This window comes from Dermacentor variabilis, unplaced genomic scaffold, assembly GCF_050947875.1.
Source record: "Dermacentor variabilis isolate Ectoservices unplaced genomic scaffold, ASM5094787v1 scaffold_14, whole genome shotgun sequence".
Taxonomy (NCBI): domain Eukaryota; kingdom Metazoa; phylum Arthropoda; class Arachnida; order Ixodida; family Ixodidae; genus Dermacentor; species Dermacentor variabilis.
Genome location: NW_027460302.1, coordinates 16,794,446 through 16,801,574, shown reverse-complemented (window position 1 = coordinate 16,801,574; position 7,129 = coordinate 16,794,446). Strand labels below are relative to the sequence as shown.

The 7,129-nt window shown below is 46.3% G+C and overlaps 1 pseudogene; it reads right to left on the bottom strand.

The window, feature by feature from the left end:
* Positions 1 to 1,499: 1,499 nt before the first annotated feature.
* On the bottom strand, positions 1,500 to 5,151 carry LOC142567655 (uncharacterized; annotated as a pseudogene).
* Positions 5,152 to 7,129: the final 1,978 nt, after the last annotated feature.

Sequence of the window (7,129 nt, the reverse complement as noted above, 5' to 3'; positions counted from 1 at the left end):
GGCGCTATGCATTCCGAGATGGTGTCTTGTGATCTGCTGTGCAATGTCTCTTGGAACACACACCGAAACAGAAGGTCATACTCATCCGTCACACATGTGGGGACCAATCAAACTATTCTATGCCCGAGTACAAGTTAGGCGAACGACAGAAGGATTGAAAGACAACTGTAACTCTCAATGTCCATGGACTTTCCCCTTCAAGTTGCAACGGCGGTTTCAATTGCATTTGTCTTTCATGTGATGCAGATTTCAGAGCTCACTAGGCAAGACTGCTTTGTCAGTGCGGTATGAAGAGAACGCTTCAATCAGTATATCACACTGCCAACAATAAAGAGATTGGGTAGTTAGCGCCCGTCCTGTGGTATGTTTCTTTTGTGTCCTTGTTCCTTAGTGCTGAATGAATGTTATTTATTCATACTGTCAGCATTGCCAAGACAGGAGTTGCGATTGCAGAGCAATGTAAAAAAATTGGAGGACGCTTAAGCTTCGCCTTCAAGAGTGGAACGCGACAGCGTTCCCGTCGACCCGCCAAGGGGTGTAAGACAATGGGCTACGGCGCAGCGACTACGCGCCCCGCATCGGACGCGGTGAGCGTCGACCAACGCAGCGTTCGGCGCGACAACGAAATGTGCGCCTGAGCAAGGGATGCACGCCTGAGCCTTAGAAACAGCGAGTTTCTAAGGCAACACCGCGTTCACTAGAGGCGCTTTTGTACCGCTTTGAAGCATCGAACACGTTACCACTGAGCCACGAGTTTTTTTTTCTTTATATAAATAAATAAAAAAAAACTCGTGGCTCAGTGGTAACGTCTCCGTCTCACACTCCGGAGACCCTGGTTCGATTCCCACCCAGCCCATCTTGGAAGTTGCTTTTTATTAATGAAGTGCCTGCCGTGATTTATCGCTCACGGCCAACGCCGCGGACGCCGACACCGACACCGACGCCGACGACACCGGCTTTTCTGCGACACGAGCTCCTTAACGCTATCGCGTTAATAGAAATACAAGGTAGAATGTTAGAGGCTCGTGTACTGTACGCTGTCAGTGCACGTTAAAAAACCCCAGGTGGACGAAGTTTCCTGAGCCCTCCACTACGGCGTCTCTCATACCCTGAGTCGTTTTGCGACGTTAAACCACATAAACAAATAGTGTAAAATCAGACATTTGATAATTCAGGTCATAGAATTTAGGTTAAAAAAAGTACAACTTAACAAAACATTTGAACAAAACTGGTTTCCTTGATACCATTCACAAATAAAGCCATACTTTAACCAGAAGTAAGATCCAAAACATCAACGTATCATCACATCAGCAGGAATACAAATGTTTCAAGCAAAGCAACTAGAAACAGTATAGTGCTCCCAGACAGGTTCAAACAGCAAACAAACAATTGCAAGATAGATTTGGACAAAATTGCATATTATATGGGTCACAAACATACAAATTCAAAACAGTCAAAAATATTACGCAAGGGCGTTTTCAAAACTTCTAGACCGGAACACTGAACAATCTCTTTTGATAATTTCAGTCATTGATAGTACGAACGAGACAAAAATTTTTGAAAGCGTCTGCTCTAAAATCAAGCAGTGCGATGTTTGGAATGTTTTGTTCTGCTAAGAGAGAACTGGCAGCCTCTATGCTGAGTACAGTAAAAAAATTGCAGGTAAAAATTTGTTACAGGTAAATTGCACAGTGTATGCAGGAATCATGATCATCAGCCTGGTTACGCCCACTGCAGGGCAAAGGCCTCTCCCATACTTCTCCAATTACCCCGGTCATGTGCTAATTGTGGCCATCTTATCCCTGCAAACTTCTTAATCTCATTCAACCACCTAACTTTCTGCCGCCCCCTGCTACGCTTCCCTTCCCTTGGAATCCAGTCCGTAACCCTTAATGACCATCGGTTATCTTCCCTCCTCATTACATGTCCTGCCCATGCCCATTTCTTTTTCTTGATTTCAACTAAGATGTCATTAACTCGCGTTTGTTCCCTCACCCAGTCTGCTCTTTTCTTATCCCTTAACGTTACACCCATAATTCTTCTTTCCATAGCTTGTTGCGTCGTCTTCAATTTAAGTAGAACCCTCTTCGTAAGCCTCCAGGTTTCTGCCCCGTAGGTGAGTACTGGTAAGACACAGCAGTTATACACTTTTCTCTTGAGGGATAATGGCAAAGTGCTGTTCATGATTTGAGAATGCCTGCCAAACGCACCCCAGCCCATTCTTATTCTTCTGATTATTTCAGTCTCATGATCCGGATCCGCCGTCACTACCTGCCCTAAGTAGGTGTATTCCCTTACCACTTCCAGTGCCTCGCTACCTATTGTAAATTGCTGTTGTCTTCCGAGACTGTTAAACATTCCTTTAGTTTTCTGCAGATTCATTTTTAGACCCACTCTTCTGCTTTGCCTCCCCAGGTCAGTGAGCATACATTGCAATTGGTCCCCTGACTTACTAAGCAAGGCAATATCATCAGCGAATCGCAAGTTACTGAGGTATTCTCCATTAACTCTTTTCCCCAATTCTTCCCAATCCAGGTCTCTGAATACCTCCTGTATACACGCTGTGAATAGCATTGGAGAGATCGTATCTCCTTGCCTGATGCCTTTCTTTATTGGGATTTTGTTGCTTTCTTTATGGAGGACTACGGTGGTTGTGGAGCCGCTATATATCTTTTTCAGTATTTTTACATACGGCTCGTCTATGCCCCGAGTCCGTAATGTCTGCATGACTGCTGAGGTTTCGACTGAATTAAACGCTTTCTCGTAATCAATGGAAGCTATATATAAGGGTTGGTTATCTTCCGCACATTTCTCTATCACCTGATTGATAGTGTGAATATGGTCTATTGAGTAGCCTTTACGGAATCCTGCCTGGTAACGGACAGTAAGCTGATCGATCTATAATTTTTAAAGTCTTTGCTGTCCCCTTTCTTATGGATTAGGATTATGTTAGTGTTCTTCCAAGATTCCGGTACGCTCGAGGTCATGAGGCATTGTGTATACAGGGTGGCCAGTTTTTCTAGAACAATGTGCCCACCATCCTTCAACAAATCTGCTGTTACCCGATCCTCCCCAGCTGCCTTCCCCCTTTGCATAGCTCCCAAGGCGTTCTTTACTTCTGGCGTTACTTGTGGGAGTTCAAATTCCTCTAGACTATTCTCTCTCACATTATCGTGCAAGAATTGCCTTTTCCAAACACCACGCATACTCGGCAAGCTTAGCTACATGGCTCTGGATTTGCAGGAACAACAGATTGACAGAAATTTGTCAGTGCACAGCAAACGTTGACGATTTTATCTAGAGGTGTGAACTGGTGTCCCTGTTTGAGAGTCGCATACGCTAGTGACAGAACGGATTTCATTATGACATACTTGTTACGAACCAAGCCGATCGATCACCCTCTCAACGTGAATTCTGACATTTGCAATATTTCTCGTTGCCTCGACATCCACTGCTGACAATTGTCTTTTGCCTTTGGTGAATGCAGGTATGTGGAGCTTTGCACAGTACAAGCCTACACTGTCGGCAATATCAAACCCTCTGTCGGCCAGTACCACATCACCATGAGATAAATGGTCAAGAATGCCGCAGTGTTCAGTAATATGTTTGTCAGGGGTCCTGCCTCCCCAACCATCGGAAATAAAGGTGATGACTCCCTGAGGACATATTCCTATAAGGTACTTGGCTGTATTGCTAGATTTGTACTGGGACCAAGTCTGACATCTTGGTTGCAGGGAGGACGGCCGTTCAAGCTTGATCTCAAAGCAGTCGACTATGACCGCCACCTTTTCTCCGAATGATTCAAAAAAGGCTTGAGGCATTGTCCTCCTTATTGCTTGCCTTGAGGGCCATGACATCAGAGGCTTCAATCTGCAAAATGCAACGTGTAGCCATGTGTCAAATAGCCGACATACGGTCGATTCTGATATATTAAAGCGGTAAGCAAGGTCTTGGTATGGCAGGTTCAACTTAAGCTTCATTAAGAACACTAAAAATTCTTGAAACTTTACCAATGAGTTTTGTGGTGTGTGCTTAACAAACTTCTCTAGGAGGTTGAACACAGCCATTAAAACTACAAAATTTGGAAGACCTGTGTAGAATGACACTTTGTTGGGGTCTTCACGCAAGGACGCTTCCAACATTTCCATTTCCTCTTTTTGCTGTTTCACCGTTGCCAGCTCAACGGATAGTTTGCGGTAATCTTCTTCTAGCAATTGGAGGTCTCTGCACGTGAGCTCAGTTTGGACTTCTGCCTCTGGAAAAAGAAACAGATCAACAGAATTGCCTGTCAGTGTGAAACTCAGGACATAATAAAATTGAGAAACCTTTAGACTAACATGCTTGGGAATCATATGCACACAAACCTGTCGTTGTAGTAGACTCCAGAATGGGGCCCATTGGAGTGAGCTCATCAGGCTCTAGTTCCGAGCCTATGGCGTGCTCAGGTGGCGTTACAGGCCTCACGGGCTGCTTGCACACTGCAGCAGCATGTGGCTTGTTCTGCTGTCGCCGTTTACACCGCATGTAACGCGCGGATGCAACTACAGTAGTGCGGTCATAACGGCCGTGGCCCAGCCGCAGACTCGGTGCCCAGTCCGGATTTCCATCGTCCATCAAATTGGCAGGCTTCCCTTTAAAAGAACACACATGCAAATGCATTAACTGCACATGTACCGTGTATTAATTGCAATTTAAAGCGCACAGTTGGCAATCTACAGAGCTTTGACTAGCGCTTTCAGAAAAAGTCGTGTGAACGCCGCGGATAAACAAACAATTTCGGCAGCAGGAAAGAGAAGCGGCCAGGCGAGTTAGTGTTATAAACGGCGTAATCTGAAAATTCGTTTACCTTTGACGAAGTGAAGACCGCAAACACGGACATACTTGTCATTCTTCAAGTCCTTTCTATTTATCCTTGCCAGCCAAACGCTCCGGCGCTGCTCAGACAAGAGCCTTGTTCGTTCACATTGGTTCTTAATAACCGCGGGCAAACTAAACAGTCCGATGTGTGGTTGTGCCTTGTCCTTGATAGCAGAAGAATCGCTTCTCGTTCTGCAGCCAAAAATGGCACAAATTGTCATCGTGAATATGGAATTATCGGTCTTCTACTACTGCATAGTACACGACCCAGCACGATCTCCGCAGCAAGTGTTCTTAAACATGGCGGTTTCCGGTTTCCTGGCTTGCGGATGTGACGTTGGTGCAACCCATGTATAATTAGGGAGAGGCCCTGACGTCACTCTTTGTGAAGCAAAAGTGAAGCTGGAAGTTGGCGTTGCTCATGGCGATGCTCCGCCTTTTGGGCCACCCTCCTCTCTTGTTTACATCTTTCGCGAAACCACGCCGCGCTGCGCGTGGTTTCGCGCGCTCGCGCAACATCCGGCAGAGCACGGTACAGGTAACACAGCGCAACAAGACACGGTGACTAACGCAAACCCGCCCACACAGCGCCTTTGCCACGGCACGAAACCTACCAGAGCAACACGTGTGAGCGCCCAAAACCATAACAACGCCGCCATTGTGGCCCAAAAGGCGTAACCATACAGCAAAAAAAAAAAAAAAAAATAAAGCAGCAAAAAAATGAGAACCTACTACATCATTTCCGTCACACTTTTCTCCTAGCGCGCGGAGGAGGTAGGGCCTCTCCTTAGTTTCCTTCCTCCGTGGCCAAAACCAAGCACAACAACCATTCCCAGCAAGCAAGGCTCTTCAAGTGCGGTCGACGAGAGCGCCGCCGCAACTTTCTACGCAAGCGGGGGCCCCGGCTAACAAGAGAACCGGTCTCCGCTCCTTCCACTCAAAACATTCTAGTACACTCTAGCCACGCTATGGAAAAACGTTGAATTTTCATTTATTATGCAACTCTGAAGACATTATCACAGCCAACACTTCAAGCTGCTTTTAGTAAATGTAAGAACATACAAAAATATTATGAAACGTGTATAAATGACTACAGCTAAGAGCGCTTTGATCAGCATGTAATATGACTAGAATATTATCACAAATCAGAATCACAGCTCCAGTTCAGGTGTAAATGTTTGAGTTAATCTCGGCGCACATTTCTCGAAGAAGGTCAAAGCTCAAGGCATCCTCGAGCGATCGCTTTCGCGATTATTTACGTGCGATTTAGCGTCTTGGCATCGGACGTGTCGCAGGCCGTTTGTTACGCTCTGCATAGTGAGGTGCCCGGTCGCGCGAAATCTCGCAAAAGTGATTGTATTCCAGAATAGAGCTGTATATTTTCAAGCTGGGAACACATACATGGACCGACTACGCCGAGAGCGCGCCGGCCAGACCGGCCGCTGACATGCTTGTAGCATGTTTACGTTTATCCCGTGACCAGCTGTCCAAGTGTTCGATTTTGCAAACTTCGGGCAGCTTCGGGTTGTCTTAGGATCCCACCTCACGTTGCCTTCCCATCAGGACCGGCACTAGCTGGCTGCCGTCTGGCTGCCAGCGGGCTGCCAGAACTCCGAAAATCGAAGAAGGCCTGACGCGGAACGTCAATGCGAAGATGGAACACGCTGTGACGTCACCAGTGCGAAATCCTTTGCATGAAATGAAGGCGCCAGAGTCAGATTGACAATGATGATGGAACAGCTTGAAAAGATTTGAAGTGTCGTTGTTGCGGGTTGGCCTAAATATTTGCTAATGCTGCTGCATAATATGAGCTCCACAAGTTTCTATCCAATTTTTACAATAGTGAAGCTATTTCAAAAGTAGCCAAAAAAGTAGCCAAGTAGCCAAGGCATTTTTTCCCCGCCAACAGCCTCAAAAAGTAGCCAATTTGGCGCAAAGTAGCCAAATCTGGCAACCCTGGCTAGTGTACATGCATGCAAAGCATGTACACTACCATGCTGTAGATGCAGAATATGTAAGTGGGGTTTCGATGGTGTCTGCTGCATCGCTGATTAGCACCTGTACTTCTCCACCAAGGTAGCAATGCATGAAACATGCTGCACCGAGGGATGGTGCTGAAAAATTGTTAACCAACCAAGCCCGAATTCACCGCAAGGGGGCCAACTCAGCGGACTTGTTCCACATGAGCTCCCGATTCAACGTGTACTTCTTGCGGACTGCAACCTGGAAGCGACAGAACATCTGCATAATTCGACGCAACTCGAAAAGCGGC